Source organism: Tamandua tetradactyla, chromosome 7, assembly GCF_023851605.1.
Source record: "Tamandua tetradactyla isolate mTamTet1 chromosome 7, mTamTet1.pri, whole genome shotgun sequence".
NCBI classification, from domain to species: domain Eukaryota; kingdom Metazoa; phylum Chordata; class Mammalia; order Pilosa; family Myrmecophagidae; genus Tamandua; species Tamandua tetradactyla.
This window is the reverse complement of record NC_135333.1, coordinates 144,430,849-144,450,348: the sequence shown is the minus strand read 5'-3', so window position 1 is coordinate 144,450,348 and position 19,500 is coordinate 144,430,849. Positions and strand designations below refer to the sequence as shown.

General features: G+C 38.7%; 1 long non-coding RNA gene across 1 annotated transcript in view; it reads left to right on the top strand.

Moving 5' to 3' along the window:
- LOC143690209 (uncharacterized) overlaps positions 1 to 17,982 on the top strand; it is an 86,592-nt gene extending 68,610 nt beyond the window's left edge. Inside the window, exon 4 of the long non-coding RNA XR_013179033.1 lies at positions 17,504 to 17,982. This is a non-coding gene — a long non-coding RNA (uncharacterized LOC143690209). The remainder of the gene's footprint in view (positions 1 to 17,503) is intronic.
- The last annotated feature ends 1,518 nt before the right edge of the window (positions 17,983 to 19,500 follow it).

Sequence of the window (19,500 nt, the reverse complement as noted above, 5' to 3'; positions counted from 1 at the left end):
AATTCACATGTGAAGCCATCTGGTCCTGGACTTTTCTTTTTAGGAAGCTTTTGAATGACTAATTCAATTTCTTTACTTGTGATTGGTTTGTTGAGGTCATCTATGTCTTCTTGAGTCAAAGTTGGTTGTTCATGTCTTTCCAGGAACCCGTCCATTTCCTCTAAATTGTTGTATTTATTAGCGTAAAGTTGTTCATAGTATCCTGTTATTACCTCCTTTATTTCTGTGAGGTCAGTAGTTATGTCTCCTCTTCCATTTCTGATCTTATTTATTTGCATCCTCTCTCTTCTTCTTTTTGTCAATCTTGCTAAGGGCCCATCAATCTTATTGATTTTCTCATAGAACCAACTTCTGGCCTTATTGATTTTCTCTATTGTTTTCAATTTCATTTATTTGTGCTCTAATCTTTGTTATTTCTTTCCTTTTGCTTGCTTTGGGGTTAGCTTGCTGTTCTTTCTCCAGTTCTTCCAAATGGATAGTTAATTCCTGAATTTTTGCCTTTTCTTCTTTTCTGATATAGGCATTTAGAGCAATAAATTTCCCTCTTAGCACTGCCTTTGCTGCGTCCCATAAGTTTTGATATGTTGTGTTTTCATTTTCATTCGCCTCGAGGTATTTGCTAATTTCTCTTGCAATTTCTTCTTTGACCCAGTCGTTGTTTAGGAGTGTGTTGTTGAGCCTCCACGTATTTGTGAATTTTCTGGCACTCTGCCTATTATTGATTTCCAACATCATTCCTTTATGGTCCGAGAAAGTGTTGTGTAAGATTTCAATCTTTTTAAATTTGTTGAGACTTGCTTTGTGACCCAGCATATGGTCTATCTTTGAGAATGATCCATGAGCACTTGAGAAAAAGGTGTATCCTGCTGTTGTGGGATGTAATGTCCTATAAATGTCTATTAAGTCTAGTTCATTTATAGTAATATTCAGATTCTCTATTTCTTTGTTGATCCTCTGTCTAGATGTTCTGTCCCTTGATGAGAGTGGTGAGTTGAAGTCTCCAACTATTATGGTATATGAGTCTATTTCCCTTTTCAGTGTTTGCAGTATATTCCTCACGTATTTTGGGGCATTCTGATTCGGTGCGTAAATATTTATGATTGTTATGTCTTCTTGTTTAATTGTTCCTTTTATTAGTATATAGTGTCCTTCTTTGTCTCTTTTAACTGTTTTACATTTGAAGTCTAATTTGTTGGATATTAGTATAGCCACTCCTGCTCTTTTCTGGTTGTTATTTGCATGAAATATCTTTTCCCAACCTTTCACTTTCAACCTATGTTTATCTTTGGGTCTAAGATGTGTTTCCTGTAGACAGCATATAGAAGGATCCTGTTTTTTAATCCATTCTGCCAATCTATGTCTTTTGATTGGGGAATTCAGTCCATTGACATTTAGTGTTATTACTGTTTGGATAATATTTTCCTCCAACATTTTGCCTTTTGTATTATATATATCATATCTGATTTTCCTTCTTTCTACACTCTTTTCCATATCTCTCTCTTCTGTCTTTTTGTATCTGACTCTAGTGCTCCCTTTAGTATTTCTTGCAGAGCTGGTCTCTTGGTCACAAATTCTTTCAGTGACTTTTTGTCTGAGAATGTTTTAATTTCTCCCTCATTTTTGAAGGATAATTTTGCTGGATATAGGAGTCTTGGTTGGCAGTTTTTCTCTTTTAGTATTTTAAATATATCATCCCACTGTCTTCTAGCTTCCATGGTTTCTGCTGAGAAATCTACACAAAGTCTTATTGGGTTTCCCTTGTATGTAATGGATTGTTTTTCTCTTGCTGCTTTCAAGATCTTCTCTTTCTCTTTGACCTCTGACATTCTAACTAGTAAGTGTCTTGGAGAACGCCTATTTGGGTCTAATCTCTTTGGGGTGCGCTGCACTTCTTGGATCTGTAATTTTAGGTCTTTCATAAGAGTTGGGAAATTTTCAGTGATAATTTCTTCCATTAGTTTTTCTCCTCCTTTTCCCTTCTCTTCTCCTTCTGGGACACCCACAACACGTATATTTGTGCGGTTCATATTGTCCTTGAGTTCCCTGATACCCTGTTCAAATTTTTCCATTCTTTTCCCTATAGTTTCTGTTTCTTTTTGGAATTCAGATGTTCCATCCTCCAAATCACTAATTCTATCTTCTGTCTCTTTAAATCTATCATTGTAGCTATCCATTATTTTTTCTATGTTTGCTACTTTATCCTTCACTTCCATAAGTTCTGCGATTTGTTTTTTCAGTTTTTCTATTTCTTCTTTATGTTCAGCCCATGTCCTCTTCATGTCCTCCCTCAATTTATCGATTTCATTTTTGAAGAGGTTTTCCATTTCTGTTCGTATATTCAGGATTAGTTGTCTCAGCTCTTGTGTCTCATTTGAGCTATTGGTTTGTTCCTTTGACTGAGCCATATTCTCAATCTTTTGAGCGTGGACAGTTGTCTTCTGCTGCTGGCGTCTGGGCATTTATTCAGATTTCTCTTGGTGTTGGACCCAGCAAGGTTGTAATATTTTTCTGTGAAATCTCTGGGTTCTGTTTTTCTTATCCTGCCCAGTAGGTGGCGCTCGTGGCACACGTTTGTCTGCGGGTCCCACCAGTAAAAGGTGCTGTGGGACCTTAAACTTTGGAAAACTCTCGCCGTCCTGGGGGTTCGCTAGCCGAAGCGGCTTGAGCCGGCCCGGGGTCCGAACGCAGGGAGGGTTGCTGGTCGCCGCAGCCAGGGAAAGAGCCCGTCCGAATTTCCTAGTCGGCCCTGGGCAACAAGCGTGGCGGGAGGGCGCCAGCGGCAGTGGCCCGCCCGAGAGAGTGCACGTTCCCCGGGAGTCACGGGGTCACCGTTCTCCGCGGCCTGGGGGTTTCCGATCCAATTCTCTCAGTTGGTCCGGGGGCTGCACGTGGTGTGGGCGCCAGTCACCTTGGTTTCAGGGGACCACCTCTCCAATTCTCCCAGCCGGCCCGGGAAGGGGGAAGGGAGTAACTCCGGCCACTTGCCACCCCGCCCGGTAAGGCCCGCGCGCCTCGGCGATCTCACCCGAGCTGCTTCTCTCAGCCAGCCAGCCGTTCCAGGATGGGGTATGCTGTCTTTTTTTTTATCTCTGTTGTGGCTTTGGGCGCTTTCTGTATCGTTTCTACTCCCCTAGTAGGTGTCCTGGAGAAGAAACTAAGATCCGCGCGTCTTACTAAGCCGCCATCTTCCAGGAAGAGCCCCAATTCTTTTTTGATTGTCCATAACATGCCAGACATGTTGTTCTGGTGCTGGAAATGTTCCAGAAATGATCTACAGAAGTCTTTATGTGTGTGTGTGTGTGTGTGTGTGTGTGTGTGTGTAGACATAGTTTGTATATATAAATATATATATAAATATTATGTAAATACATAAAACATATATTAGAATATTGCCAGAAAAAATGAGGCAAAGGGAAAGCAAAAGTAATGAACTAAATGAGGATTTAAAATTGTGAAGACTTTACATTCAAGGCAGACTGGCTTTTTTTTGATAAAGCTACCAAGCTGCCTTATGTTTGATGAGGATAAAGAAAAAATGAGATCACACCACTCTGAACTATGATGAAACAGAAATACTTAGGCCCAAAGTGCAGTTTTGCCTTCCTGGGAGAACCAGTAGACAGCACTAATGTGAGTGAGGAGCCGTGTCTTGTCAGGCTGACTGCACATGATGCCTGTACTGAGATACCAGTAAGACTCAGAAGCAAACAATAAATTAGCCTAGGAACAAGTCAGGCAGGCCTAGAGAGTAAGAGAGAAAAACTTCCGCTGTGAAAATGCCTGTCCTCCAGGCTTGTCTGGTAAGGATAACAATACGACCATGGAAATTTCATTTTTTTTAAAGTTTTATTTTACGAACATAAATCTGTGATACCAAACGTGCCGATTTGAGTCTGTTGTATATCCCAGACAAGCCAAGTTCTTTAATCTTGTTTCAATATTGCTGGGTAGGAGCTTTTTGAGTGCTTGCATGGAGATGTGACCCACCCAATTGTGGGTGGTAACTTTTGATTAGACAGTTTCCATGGAGATGTGTCTCCACCCAATCAAGGTGCAGTTGGTTACTGGAGCCCTTTAAGAGGGAACCATTTTGGAAAAAGTTTCAGAACCAATAGAACCAAAAGAACAGACAGAGCACCAGGAACGCTGTTGAAAGGAAAGCTAGCAGATCTTGCCATGTGCCTTCCCAGCTGAGATAGCAACCCTGAACGTCATCAGCCTTATTGAGCCAAGGTATCTTTCTCCAGATTCCTTAGACTGAACATTTTTATAGCCTTGTTTTAATTTGGACATATTCGTGGCCTTGGAACTGCAAGGCCCTTTTAAATTCCCCTTTTAAAAAGCCATTCCGTTTCTGGTATATTGTATTGCAGCAGTTTGCAAAGTAGAACACCATGCTATCCAGATTAGTACTAGGCACTTGTCCATCCTAAGTGAAATGTAGATAAAATTATGTACAAGTCACCTGGTTGTTTAGCCCCATGCATCTAGGGAATGAATACATTTACAGGGTCCCAAAAAAGGGGGTGACACCTTGTAGTGGCCACGGAGGGAGAAGAGAAATTTAAACAAAGGGATGAAGAATCTAAAGACAACTCTGACCTACTTTACATATTTAGCTGGGGTTGGCCCTGAATTCATTCTGAATACCCTTTAATTATTTAACAGTTCTGGGAAGTACTGTACTGAGAGTGTAGAGGGAACAAACTTGAGTCTGGCAAGAAGCACAGGGTTGTGAGAGGGGAGTTGAGGCGGAAAGAATAAGCTTGTGTCGACATTCAGACAAGGGCTCTATATATCTGGTTAAGGAATTTGGACCTCATTCATGTATCCACTCAATGGGTATTTATTGAGTATCCACTGTATGTCAGGAGCTTTTTTGGGCATGGAGAATTCAGGAATAAACAAGACAAGAGAAGAGCCTCACTCTTTTGGAGTTTGTGTACTATGGGGGATGGTTAAGGAGATAAAATCAACAGGAAAGTATCAGGTGGGGTGGTAGATTGAATTATGTACAGTGCTCTTGTGGTTGTGAATTTATTTGTCAATAGGACCTTTAGAAAGCATTATAAGAAGGTGTGACAAACTGATGAGGATGGGGCTGAATCTGTATTACTGGAAGCCTTATGAAGACAAGGTCACAGGAAATGAGGAGAGAGGCGTTGGAAGTCAGCAGACACCAGAAAAGCAGATGCAAGAAGAGATCATCATGTAATGGGAAGCAGAGATGCAAGCGAAGGAATCCCAAGGATCACAGCAGGCTATGACCAGAATGCTACAGACTTTGAGGAGAAAACGTGGTCTTGCTGATGCCTTGATTTTGGACTTTTGGCACCTGAAACTGTGAGACAATAAATTCCTGTTGTTGAGCAAACCAGTATATTTCATAGCAGCCTGGCAAACTAAAACAGATGGTGATAAGTGCTGTGAAGAAAACTCAATGGACAGTGACACAGTTGATGGCATGGAAGGGGCTACTATTGGATTAAGTTGCAAAGAAAGACCTGTCTTAGGGGGTGACATTTAGACTGAGACTGGAATGACAAGAAAGACACAGTCATGAGTAAGTCTTGGAGGCAAAGTTTCCAGAGGCAGGAAACAGGTTGCAAGATGGGAATTGGTTGTATGGCTGGAAAATAGTGATGAAGGGGGAAAAGCAGGGGCATGATGAGATTGAGTAAGGTGAGTAGGGGACCAGCTCATATGGGGCACCCTAGGTTATGGTAAGGAGTTTGCCTATTTCCCTAAAAACAGTGGAAAGTAATGGAAGATTTTAATCAGAGATGTAATGTGGTATGATTGACAGTTTTTTAAAGTACAATCTGTTGCTGTCTGTGAAAAACTAATCACAGATGGGCAAGGTTAGAAGCTAAGAGACCAGTTTTGGTAGTCAACAAGAAGGCTATTTTGGTAGTTGAGTGAGGTTTGATGGCAGCTTAGACTAAGAAAGTGATAGACGAAGTGAGTGAAGTAGACAGATTTGGGATATATTTTGAGAGCAGACCTGGCACGACTTGATCATGAGGGCTAGGAAGGAATGAAAGGATTCAAGAATGGCTCCTAGGTTTGGGGCTCATACAATGGGGTAGAGATGGAAAAGATGGACGATGAGCAGATTTGAGGGGGATTCCACGGCTCTTTTGGTGGTGAGGAGCCATTTAGGTTCTGTTGGGTTTGGTTTTTTGAGCAAGAGAATGGCATGATTAGAGTTACATTTTAGGGAGACAATTGCTACCTGTAAGTCTGCATGCAGAGTGATCAGGGACGTGGGTTCTAGTTTGGTTCTAATGTTAGCCCTATAACAGCAAAAGTTGTTTAAGCTCTTCTTAGTTTATTTGTTTGTTCATTCATAATTGTTTACTATATAGAGCTTTCCAAGTACCAGAAACAAGGCTAGGAGCTGTGAATACCGACAGGAATGAGGCATATTCCTTAGTGGGAGAGCTTGCACTCATCTTGGAGTCGTTAGCAATTGAACCTCTAAACGGTGTCACATTAATGCAAAGTGTTAAAAATAGGGAAATTGGGTAGGGGGACATTATATGGGATCTCTCTATTTTCTGCATGATTTTTCTGTAAACATACAATTTCTCTAATAAAAACAAAAAAGACACCTAACTCGGATCTGCTCACAGCTATGTTACTGGTGCAAGACCAAAGTGATTTGTGAGTTCCAAGTTTGGGGTGATTATATCTGTCCGAGGTGGTGGCAGGTGGGCTGGGGAAGCTGTTTGGTGAAGTTCTTAAGAAAGATGTTATTTAAGCAGGTCTTAAAGAAATGGTAGGATAGGAGGGATTTGGTCATTCTACAAAGCTGCCAAGAAGTCCCTCTTCCAGCTAATTAGATGTGGTCTGCTTGCCTCTGCCATTCTCAACATGTGTTTTAATTTTCCCTATATTCTTCTCCCACAGTAAGTGATAGCTTTTTTAAAGGCCTTAAACTGTTATCAGAGGGAGATGTTTTAAGAAGATTATCAATAATCATGCATTAGGGTGCTGAACCACCTTGAGGGGTAAGAGAATATTTTGAATAAAGGCCACAGGACATGATGGGAAACTGAAAGCATCAGCTTCTGATTTGGAAACTGCTTCTGGCAAAGCCAACCTCTTTCCCTTTTGTGAATCACCAGTTTGCATTTTAAAAGACCTGAAGGTTTGCCACAAAATTAGCAAAGAAGGAGCACCCCAGACCGGTTTACTCCTTGTTTCTTTGGGTTGGCAAATCCTGATTGTTGTTTGTTTTTGTTGTTGCTGTTGTTTTTTAAATCACGCCACTTAAACTGAGACAATTTAAGGGAAAGCAAAATTGGGGGGGCAGGGTGAAAAACCAATCTGCTTTACTTTCTACTAAGAACAACTGTTCCGGAGTTTACTTTTTTTAATATAACTTTTTTATTGTAAAGTATGACATATATTCAAAGCAAAAAAATAAAAAAGTTTCAAAGCACTATTCAACAAGTAGTTACAGGCCAGATCCCAGAGTTTGTCATGGGCCACCATATAGTCTCTCATATTTTTCCTTCTAGCTGCTCCATAATATAGGAGGCTAGAGGGCTTAAATATTTTTTTATTATCACAATCATGTTTTTCCTTCTTTTTTTGTGAAAAATAACATATATACAAAAAAGCTATAAATTTCAAAGCACAGCACCACAATTAGTTGTAGAACATATTTTAGAGTTTGATGTGGGTTACGATTCCACAACTTTAGGTTTTTACTTCTAGCTGGTCTAAAATACTGGAGACTAAAAGAGATATCAATTTAATGATTCAGCGTTCATATTCATTTGTTAAATCCTATCTTCTCTGTATAACTCCACCATCACCTTTGATCTTTCCATCCCTCTCCTTAGGGTTGTCTGGGCTATGGCAATTCTAAATTTTTTATATTTGAAGGGTCTGTCACTAATATGGGGTAGGGAGTTGGAACAATCTGATGTTTTGGATAGGCTGGGCAAGGTTTCAGGACTTATCTGGACCAGGGACCCATCTGGAGGTTGTAGGTTTCTGGAAAGTTACTCTAGTGCATGGAATCCTTCTGGAATCTTATATATTGCCCTAGGTGTTCTTCTTTTTTTTCTCCCCCATATTATTTTTTTATGTTTAATCCGTATGTTTTACTCATCTGCAGATCAGGTAGATAAAAGAAGCATCAGACACATGGTTTTCACACTCACAGAGGCACATCTTGAAAACTGTACCATTATACAATCTTCAAGAAACATGGCTCCTAGAACACAGTTCTACATTTTCAGGCAGTTCCCTCCAGCCTCTCTGTTATGCCTTAACTAAAAAGGTGGCATCTATTTAATGTGTAAGGATAACCTCCAGGATAACCTCTCAACTCTGTTTGGAATCTCTCAGCCATTGGCACTTTGTTTTGTCCCATTTTTCTCTTCCCCCTTTCCATGGAGAAGGTTTTCTCAATCCCTTGGTGCTGAGTCCCAGCTCATTCTAGGATTTCTGCCCCACGTTGCCAGGAAGGTCCACACCCCTGGGAGTCATGCCCCATATAGAGAGGTGGAGGGCAGTGAGTTTGCTTGTCATGTTGGCTGAGAGAGAGAAGCCACATCTGGGCAACAAAAGAGGTTCTCTTGGGGGTGACTCTTAGGCCTAATTTTAAGTAGGCTTAGCCTATCTTTTGTGGGGTTAAGTTTCATATGAACAAACCCCAAGATTGGGGGCTCAGCCTATTGCTTTTGTTGTCCCCCCTGCTTATGAGAATATCAAGAATTCTCCACTTGGGGAAGTTGAATTTTCCCTCTTTCTCACCATTCCCCCAAGGGGACTTTGCAAATACTTTTTTATTCACTGTTCAAATCCTTCTGGGATTTATCGAGGCATCACTCTGGACAAACCTACAAAATCTCATGCCCTACTCAAGGTTCCATGTACTTATGGTGTTCAATTAAACTGTCCACATAAGTTATATTAGGAAATGCACCAGTCAAAATATAAATTTTGTACCATATATAAATTTTGTACCAAATAAACATTCTTTGCTTTATACTCACACATAAGTTAAAATTTTAAAATATGAATTACCATCTATTTTCAACACCATGCATTATTGACATTCTTTTGTTCCTCCTCATGCAACATTTTTAAGTTTGTACATTTAGTCACATCATTATATACTCTAGGCATTCCTAGATTATACCATCTCAGTCCTTATCATATATCTTTCCTTCTGATTTCATTTGTGCCCCCAGGCCTCCTCCCTCTATCATTCTCACATTCAGCTTCATTCAGTGTTCTAACATTATTGTATTACAGTTAGGTAGTATTGTGCTATCCATTTCTGAATTTTTGCAATGAGTCCTGTTGCACAGTCTGTATCCCTTAAGTTCTAATTACCTAATATCTACCCTATTTCTATCTCCTGATGACCTCTGTTCTTAACTGAAATTCTCCAAGTTCATTCGTTAATATTAATTCATACCAGTGAGACCATACAGTATTTGTCCTTTTGTTTCTGGCTAATTTCACTGAGGATAATGTCCTTAAGGTCCATTCATGTTGTTACATACTTCATAACTTTATTCTGTCTTACAGCTGCATAATATTCCATCGTATGTATATACCACAGCTTGTTTAGCCACTCATTTGTTGATGGATATGTGACTGTTTTCATCTCTTTGCAACTGTAAATAATGCTGCTATAAACATTGGTGTGCAAATGTCCATTTGTGTCTTTGCCCTCATGTCTTCTGAGTAGATATCTAGCAATGGTAATGCCAAGTCATATGGCAATTCTATATTTAGTTTCCTGATGACTGCCAAACTGCCTTCCATCATGGTTGTACCATTTGCCTTCCACCATGGTTGTACCATTTGACATTCCCACCAACAGTGAATAAGTGTGCCTCTTTCTCCACATCCTCTCCAGCACTTGTTGTTTTCTGTTTTATTGATAATGGCTTTTCTGGTGGGTGTGAGATGACATTGTGTTTTTTATTTGTATTTCCCTTATAGCCAGGGAAGTTGAGCATCTTTTCATGTGCCTTTTGGCCATTTGTATTTCCTCTTCTGAGAAGTGTCTATTCAAGTCTTTTGCCCATTTTGTAATTGGGTTGTCTGTCTTTTGTTGTTGAGTTGAACAATCTATATATTCTGGATACTAGACCTTTATCTGATTTGTCCTTTCCAAATATTGTCTCCCATTGTGTACACTGTCTTTTTACTTTCTTGAAGAAGTTCTTCGATACACGAAAGTGTTTAATTTTGAGGAATTCCCATTTCTTTCTTTCTTTCTTTCTTCAATGCTTGTGCTTTGGGTGTAAGGTCTAGGAAACCACCTCCTACTGTAAGATTTATAAGATATTTCCCTGTTTTCTTCTAACAGTTTTATGGTCTTAGATCCGACGTTTAGGTCTTAGATCTATTTTGAGTTAATTTTTGTATAAGATGTGAGATATGCATCCTCTTTCATTCTTTTGTATGTGGATATCCAGTTCTCTAGGCACCATTTATTGAAGAGACTGTTCTTTCCCAGTTGAGTTGGTTTGACTGCCTTATCAAAGATCAATTGTCCATAGATGAGAGGGTCTGTATCGGAATACTCTATTCGATTCCATTGGTCAGTATATCTATCTTTATGCCAGTACCGTGCTGTTTTGACCACTGTAGCTTCATAATAAAGTCAGGCAGCATGAGACCTCCAGCCTCTTTTTTCCTCAGGATACTTTTAGCAATTTGGGGCACCCTACCCTTCCAGATAAATTTGCTTATTGGTTTTTCTATTTCTGAAAAGTAAGTTGTTGGGATTTTGATTGGTATTGCATTGAATCTGAAAAGCAATTTAGGTAGAATTGACATCTTAACTATATTTAGTCTTCCAATCCATGAACACAGTATGCCCTTTCATTTATTTAGGTCTTCTGTGATTTCTTTTAACAATTTCTTATAGTTTTCTCTGTATAGGTCTTTTGTCTCTTTAGTTAAATTTATTCGTAAATATTTTATTCTTTTGGTTGCAATTGTAAATGGAATTTTTTTCATGATTTCCCCCTCAAATTGTTCATTACTAGTGTATAAAACACTACAGATTTTTGAGTGTTGATCTTGTAATCTGCCACTTTGCTGTACTCATTTATTAGCTCTAGTAGTTTTGCTGTGGATTTTTCAGGGTTTTTGACATATAGTATCATATCATCTGCAAACAATGAGAGTTTTACTTTTTCCTTACCAATTTTGATGCCTTGTATTTCCTTTTCTTGTCTAATTGCTCTGGCTAGAACTTCCAAAACAACGTTGACTAACAATGGTGATAGTGGACATCCTTTCTTAGGGAGATCTTAGGGAGAAAGTTTTCAGTTTTTCCCCATTGAGAATGATGTTAGCTGTGGGTTTTCATATATTCCTTTTATCATATTGAGGAAGTTCCCTTCTCTTCCTATCCTTTGAAGTGTTTTCAACAGGAAAGAATGTTGAATTTTGTCAAATGCCTTTTCTGCATCAATCGAGATAATCATGTGGTTTTTCTCCTTTGATTTATTGATATGGTGTATTACATTAATTGATTTTCTTATGTTGAACCATCCTTGCATACTTGGGATGAATCCTACTTGGTTATGGTGTATAATTCTTTTAAAATGCTGCTGAATTCGATTTGCAAGAATTTTGTTGAGGATTTTTGCATCTGTATTCATAAGAGAGATTGGTCTGCAGTTTTCTTTATTTTTTTTGGAATATCTTTGTCTGGCTTTGGTATGAGAGTGATGTTGGCTTCATAGAATGAGTTAGGTAGCTTTCCCTCCTTTTCAACTTTTTTGAAGAATTTGAGCAGGATTGGTACTAATTTTTTCTTGAGTGTTTGGTAGAATTCACGTGTGAAGCCATCTGGTCCTGGACTTTTCTTTTTGGGGAGCTTCTTAATGACTAATTCAGTTTCTTTACTTGTGTTTGGTTTGTTGAGGTCATCTATTTCTTCTCAAGTCAATGGTGGTTGTTCAAGCCTTTCTAGGAAGTTGCCCATTTCATCTACATTGTTGAGTTTATGAGCATAAAGTTGTTCATAGTATCCTGTCATTACTTCCTTTATTTCTGTGGGGTCAGTGGTTACATCTCCTATTCAATTTCTGATTTTATTTATTTGTATCCTCTCTCTTCTTCTTTTTGTCAATTTACTAAGGGTCCATCAATCTTATTGATTTTCTCAGAGAACCAACTTCTGGTCTTGTTAATATTCTTGATTATTTTCATGTTCTCAGTTTCATTTATTTCTGCTCTAATCTTCATTATTTCTTTGATTTTGCTTGGTTTGGGGTTAATTTGCTGTTCTTTCTCTAGTTCTTCCAAGTGGACAGTTAATTTCTCAATTTTCGCCCTTTCTTCTTTTTTGATATAGGCATTTAGGGCAATAAATTTCCCTCTTAGCACTGCTTTTGCTGCATCCCATAAAATTTGATATGTCATGTTTTCATTTTCATTTGCCTCAAGATATTTACTGATTTCCCTTGTAATTTCTTCCTTGACCCACTGGTTGTTTAAGAGTGTGTTGTTGAGTCTCCATATATTTGTGAATTTCCTGGCCCTGTGCCTATTATTGATTTCCAACTTCATTCCTTTATAATCTGAGAAAGTGGTTTGTTTGATTTCAGTCTTTTTAAATTTATTGAGCCTTGCTTTGTGACCCATCATATGATCTATCCTTGAGAATGATCCATGAACACTTGAGAAAAAGGTGTATCCTGCTGTTGTGGGGTGTGATGTTCTATAAATGTCTGTTAAGTCTAACTCATTTATTATATTATTCAAATTCTCTGTTTTTTTATTAATCCTCTGTCTAGATGTTCTGTCCATTGATGAGAGTGGGGAATTGAAGTCTCCAACTATTATGGTAGATTTGTCTATTTCTCTTTTCAGTGTTTACCTCATGTATTTTGGAGCATCTTGGCTCAGTTCATAAATATTTATGATTGCTATGTCTTCTTGTTGAACTGTTCCTTTTATTAAAACATAGTGTTCTTCTTTGTCTCTTTTAACTGTTTTACATTTGAAGGCTAATTTGTTGGATATTAGTATAGCTAGTCCTGCTCTTTTCTGATTGTTATTTGGATGAAATGTTTTTTCCCAACCTTTCACTTTCAACCTATGTTTATCCTTGGGTCTAAGATGTTATCCTGTAGACAGCATATGGGTGGTCCTGTTTTTAATCCATTCTGCCAGTCTATGCCTTTTGACTGGGGAGTTTAATACATTAACATTCAGTGTTATTACAGTGAGGGCAGTACTTTCTTCTATCATTTTGCCTTTTGGATTTTATATGTCATATCTAATTTTCCTTCTTTTTGCCTTTACTGATGGTCTTCATTTCTACACCCTTCTTCACACGTCTCTCTCCTGTCTTTTTATATCTGTCACTAGTGTTCCCTTTATTTCTTGCAGAGCCAGTCTCTTGGTCACAAATCCTCTCAGTGAATTTTTTTGAAAATGTTTTAGTTTCTCCCTTATTTTTGAAGGACAGTTTTTCCAGGTATAGAATTTTTGGTTGGCAGTTTTTCTCTTTTAGTAATTTAAATATATCAGCCTACTGTCTTCTCACCTCCATGGTTTCTGCTGAGAAATCTATGCATAGTCTTATCGGGCTTCCTTTGTATGTGATGGATTGCATTTCTCTTGTTGCTTTCAAGATTCTCTCTTTCTCTTTGACGTCTGACATTCTGATTAGTAAGTGTCTTTGAGTACATCCATTTGGATCAATTCTGTTTGGGGTATGCTGCTCTTCTTGGATTTGTAATTTTAAGTCTTTCATAAGAGTTGGGAAATTTTTAGTGATAATTTTCTCCATTAGTTTTTCTCCTCCTTTTTCCTTCTCTTCTCCTTCTGGGACATCCACAACATGTATATTTGTGCACTTCATTTTATCATTCAGTTCCCTGGGCCCCTGCTTATATTTTTCCATTCTTTTCCCTATATTTTCTTTTGTTTGTTGGATTTCAGATGTCCTGTCCTCCAATCACTAATCTTATCTTCTGCCTCTTGAAATCTGACAATGTAGGTTTCCATTGTTTTTTACATCTCTTCTACTGTGACTTACATTCCCCTAAGTTCTGTGATTAGTGTTTTCAGACTTTCAGTTTCTTCTTTTTTTAACATGGGCAGGCACTGGGAATCGAATCCGGGTCCTCTGGCATCGCAGGCAAGCATTCCTGCCTGCTGAGCCACCGTGGCCTACCCTCAGTTTCTTCTTTTTGTTCATTCCTTGTCTTCTTTATCCTCCCTCAATTCACTGATTTGATTTTTGATGAGATTTTCCATGTCTGTTTGAACATTCTGTATTGTTTCAACTTCTGTATCTCATTTGAATTGTTGGTTTGCTCCTTTGACTGGGCCATATCTTCAGTTTCCCTAGTATGATTCATTATTTTTTGCTGGTGTCTAGGCATTTAATTACCTTAATTAGTTTACTCTGTTTTCACTTTTTTTTACCTAGAATTTTCTTCCTGGATGACTTTGTTGTCTATCTGTTCTTTAACATTCAGTTCAGCTTATTCTGGATCTCTAGCTTAAAGTTTTGTTTAACAGATCAGATTTTTTCAGTTATTGTTTTCTTGTGTCTTGCCCTGCCTATATGGTGCCTTCCCCCCCCTTTAGAAGTGTCTACTTAGGTATTAAAGACCCCAGCCAGATTTTCCCAGACCAAACTGGCCTCCTGTCAGGAGGAAAGAGTCACCTGCATCAGTTTTCCCTAAGGGTGAAACCCAGCAGATTGAAAGGCCTTCCTATGAAGCCACTGGGCTCTCCATTTTTCCTATCCTGCCCAGTATGTGGCACCTGTCTGCCTTCAGGTCCTACCAGCATAGGGTGATGCAATACCCTTAATTTCAGCAGACTCTCTATTCTGGGGGCATGGTGGAGACAGAGGAGAGGTTGTAGTCTGGTTTTAATCACTTCACTTTTCCAGGCCCTGGGGTCTGAACTCCTTGATGGAGGGATTCCACCCTTCTCTCCTAGGGAAGGCACAGGCTCCAGCAAACTCTCAAACATCTCAATTCTGCCTATGCTTGAGGCAGTGGAGCCCAAAAAGCATTGCAGCTGTATCCAAAGAGCAGTCAAGTCATAGAAACACAGCCACCAATACAAAAGAGAAAAATCCTTTTCAGAGCAGGACTCCCATTCCTCGGGTTTGCCAATCAAGAGCTTAAGTTGATATGCTGCTCTGTATATCTCCAGGTCCTATGTGCCCCCTCTTTTCCTTCAGGGCCCAGACCTTTTCAAATCCAAAAAAAACCTGTTTTGTTTTTTTTTTCCATCAGCCCTGCCCCTCTATGCTGGGGCAAAAACCACTGACCTCTGCTTTTACTCGAGGTTCAGCTGAGCTGGGGGCCTATTTTTAGTCGTCAGAATTTGTTAATTAATTTTGCAATTGGAGTTTGGTTGTGCTCAGCCCCTGCTGCTGGTAAAATCCATTTCCTTTCTCCTTGGGGAAGCAGCCTGTGGGGAAAGGGTGCTGGCCACCATGGCTTGGGGAACTCATGGTTCTGGGTGGGCTTGCAGCTGGCCCAGCTTGTCCAGACTGGGGTATGTTGTGTGTCTGGTCACTGACATGGCCCCAGCAGTTGTTCTGTACTGTTCCTGGCTATTTATTAGATGCTTTGGAGGATGGACTAATTCCACACCTCACTAAGCCGCCATCTTGGCCCTGATGACTAGTTTACTTTTAACCCCTAAGATGACTGCCCTTTTTGATGTCAATGGATTACTCAGGACATAATCAAGAACATATAATGCAGATTTCTGCTTCTCTTTGGATAGATGAGAAAGAGTCAACTTCAGGGAGCATATTCCAGGTGCAGTGGCTGCTCTAAGCAAAAGTGAAGAAGTGTTTGCAGCTTATGTCCCATACTGCCCAGTGGGAGACAGTGTTTTTAATGGGAAAATGCCTACCTAACCTAGATAGAGAGCTGCATATTATTATCTATTACCCAATTCCATTCTCCATTTACCATATGGACTCTTTTGTTCCCAGAAAATCTTTACTTTTGCTTAAATGCAATCACTAAAGAGGAAGGCAGTCAGCCAAGAAAGACAAAATAGTATGATAAGGGTGAATGACAAAGTACCACACATCGGTTTTCTTCCTGACATTTTTAAACAATGTTTCTTTTAAACAAAACACCATTTTGTTTGTGATTTTCCTTTTAAATGTTTTTAAAGTTTTCGGTGCATATAAATCAGACTCTTCTATTAAACCTTCAGAAAAATTTGTACTGAGAGAGCGTCTCATGGCACACTACTGAGGATTCTATTTGCCTGGGAGCCCAGTACCTCTCAAATTTGACATTCAATTATGTCAGTGGGAGAAAAGCAGTCTAGGGAGAATGGAAACATAAAAGTCTAAGGTGATGGTTCCTCACAGCATTATCAATATTTCCATTTCATCCAGCTGTCAGTCAGGGCAGAGATCATCGCATTAGTCAGAAAACTCCATTTTACACTGACCTCAAAGAAGGGCTGAGAGCGGACTTGCTCACCTGCAGGACAGGAAATGGGAACTGCAGTATCTGGTTCTCTTGCTTGGTCATCCTGTCCCTGCTTTGATAAGAGACTTTTCACTTTTCCCTTCCTTCCTCAGGTTGGCATCCTGAAATAAGCACAAATCGGTTCCCCTTTTTTAATAGCTTTCAAAAGAACATATCTTTAAAGCCCTTAAAATGTTTATAATCCTAATGAACTTTGATTTTTTCCTTTCAATTTTGCATGAGTTGTGGAGGAAGACAGAGGGAGACCCAGGGGGAGAGGAAAGGAATGAAGATGAGGGAGGGAGAAAAAGAGAGAGAAAACTAAATGGTTGTAGTATTTTAAGTACTAAAGTTCTTCGTTCACCTCAGCTTTCCTTGGCTTAATGACCTAATGTGAATGAGATACACACTCTACTACCTTAAATTTATAGAATTAGGCAAGGGTCTCTTGCTCCATCTTTCTTAGCATTTTCATTTTTCTTTAATGACATTTCTCTGTTCTCTCCTTCTTTATGCACAGACTGGGTGACGGGGACTGATAATGGATAATGGGTTGTTTCATAATAGAAATGTATGATAACCTTAACCTCATAAAGGCTTCCCATGCAAAGGAGCCAGTTATGAAAATATATGAAGAATTTATAGATATGCTGTGACTTAGGCAGCTGGAAGCCTGGCATTTTAAAATAGCTTGTGAGCTTCTGAGCATGACTTCTGGGTGGAAATGAAAAAAACATACATACCCAGCTCAGTGAACTGCCAATGGCATGTTGTGAATTACAGCAGAACTCAGGAGGATCACTAAAATTAGTGGCCACTTCTCTATTCATCACTAAATCTGGGAATGTTTTTTAACTTGGCACTTTACAACCTACCCACAAAAACACATCTTGTAAAAATATACTTTTTTCTCAAGCTGCCTAGATTATAATTCCCTGTATTTAACGAAACATTTTTATTTTTAAGTTGCCTGCAAAGTCACCTTGTTGCATCACTGAATTGCCCTGCATTGTTGAATTTTTCATGTGTTTTACCAGATTTGATTCTGCTGTGATCAACGGAGTGAAAAGCCAGGAAAAGCTGATGTAAATGCAAATGCCAGCCTTGAGACAGCCCTCCCAACTCCAGATGCTGTAAGATGGACATGCTATCAGGATTCACATCCCTTCAACTGGGCAAGATGTTAGAGATTCTGTTGCTTCAAGAACACTCCCATATCATGCAAAAGCATTTTATTCTCCTTTCTGATACTCTGAAAAGTATAACTATCTACACAACAATTTTGTGGATTGTCAGTCTTTCAGCAAGAAGAGAGACGGTGTTGAAGCTCATTGTGTTGATATCATTATCCCACGGTTTGCAAAACCTTGGTAAAAAGATTCTTTACTGCCTTTCATTAAAAAATTCCTCTGATTGTTCAATCAGTTTGTATTGTGGAAACCTGAAACCTCTTTATGAAATGCAGTATGCCTAAATGGACTTACAATGTACCATTTCACTGATATAATTGCAAGTATATTTCATCAGAAATAATAATCGCTATGTATTGGTCATTTATTTTCCACTTGACACTATGCTAAGTGCATTCTGTACAATCTTACTTAATTCTTGCAATGAGCTTTTAAATAAGGAAGCTGTTAGTATTTTCATTTCATAGATGGAGAAGCTCAGATTTAAAGAGGTGAGATAATGCGGGTCAGTCTCCTAGAGCCAAAAAGTGGTAAATCCAGAACACGAATGCTGCTGATCACAAAGCCCTAATTACAGGATTAATATTAAATGAAAGAGTTGGGAAGGTGATTTCACTGTCTTTGAAAGGAAGAAGTTTGTCAAGTTAGAAATCTGTAGAATTTTCTTTTTGAGGTATTAAGGGAAAGTATTCATGTTCATTCATTTTTGGCTGATATGCATATTCTATTAACAGCTAAATATAATAGATAGTTCATATTTTTTATCAGTTTTTTTTTTTTTTTTTTTTAGCAAGAATATATTGCCGAATTCTCAAACCGGAAAAATGAACTGCCTTGGAATGAGCAAGAATCGAGGTCACTTTTAGAGTGCCTTGGTGCTTTTTCATTATTTTTAAGTCAAAGATATTTCGTGATATAATGAAGTACGTAGAATGTACTAGATATGAGCTGAAAGATGTCACAATCTTTCTTTGGAGAAAGCTATCACTGTTATTACCATTTTGTTGACCAAAGGATAGACATATTGAAATATTTCAGTACTGAATGTAAGACAACAGCAAATATTTATTAAGTACTTAATATGTGCCAGGTAGTCATATAATTCTCCCTATAACTCAGTGAAATAAATACTCCCATATAACAGATAAAGTTGAGAGAAAGAGAGTTGCAAAACTTTCCCAGGGTCATAGACATTGCCAGAGTCAGTATGAGAAGATCCGTCCGTCTCTAGAACCCGTGTTTCACATAACTGAGTAGCATGGCCTCTCTTGCAACATGTGCTACTCTATTTACATGTTAAATATATTAAATAATTTAAAAAAATTATTATTTTTAAATAGTACATTACCATTTATTTTCTGGGATTGCTTTGTATGTTGACCACACTTCATAACCCTGGTTTAAATTTCTTTAATCATCCAGTTATTTCAGTAGCAGTTTTGTTTTTATTTCTTGCAGCACAGAATTATGATGTTATACTTTTTCAGTCAATTTATTGGTTTACTCAGTCAATAAATATTTACAAAGCTTGAACTATCCATAGCAGACCTTATGAGGGATTCGGGAGTTAAAAGACTCTATGACTACACTCCAAAGCCCACAACTTAATCGGGGATGGTATAAGAGACTAGGGTAGTTACACAGCTAACATGATACAGCACTGGATATTACTATAAGAATATTTTTCAGAGAATTAAGCACTATAGGAGTTGAAAGAAGGAATTCATTTTATTGGGTAGGGGTCAGGATAAACTTCCAGAGGAGATGGCATTAGGGCTATTCTAAAGGATGAATTTTTGCTATCATAAGTGTTACTTTGGCAGGGACTTTTAAGTCCCTAATTC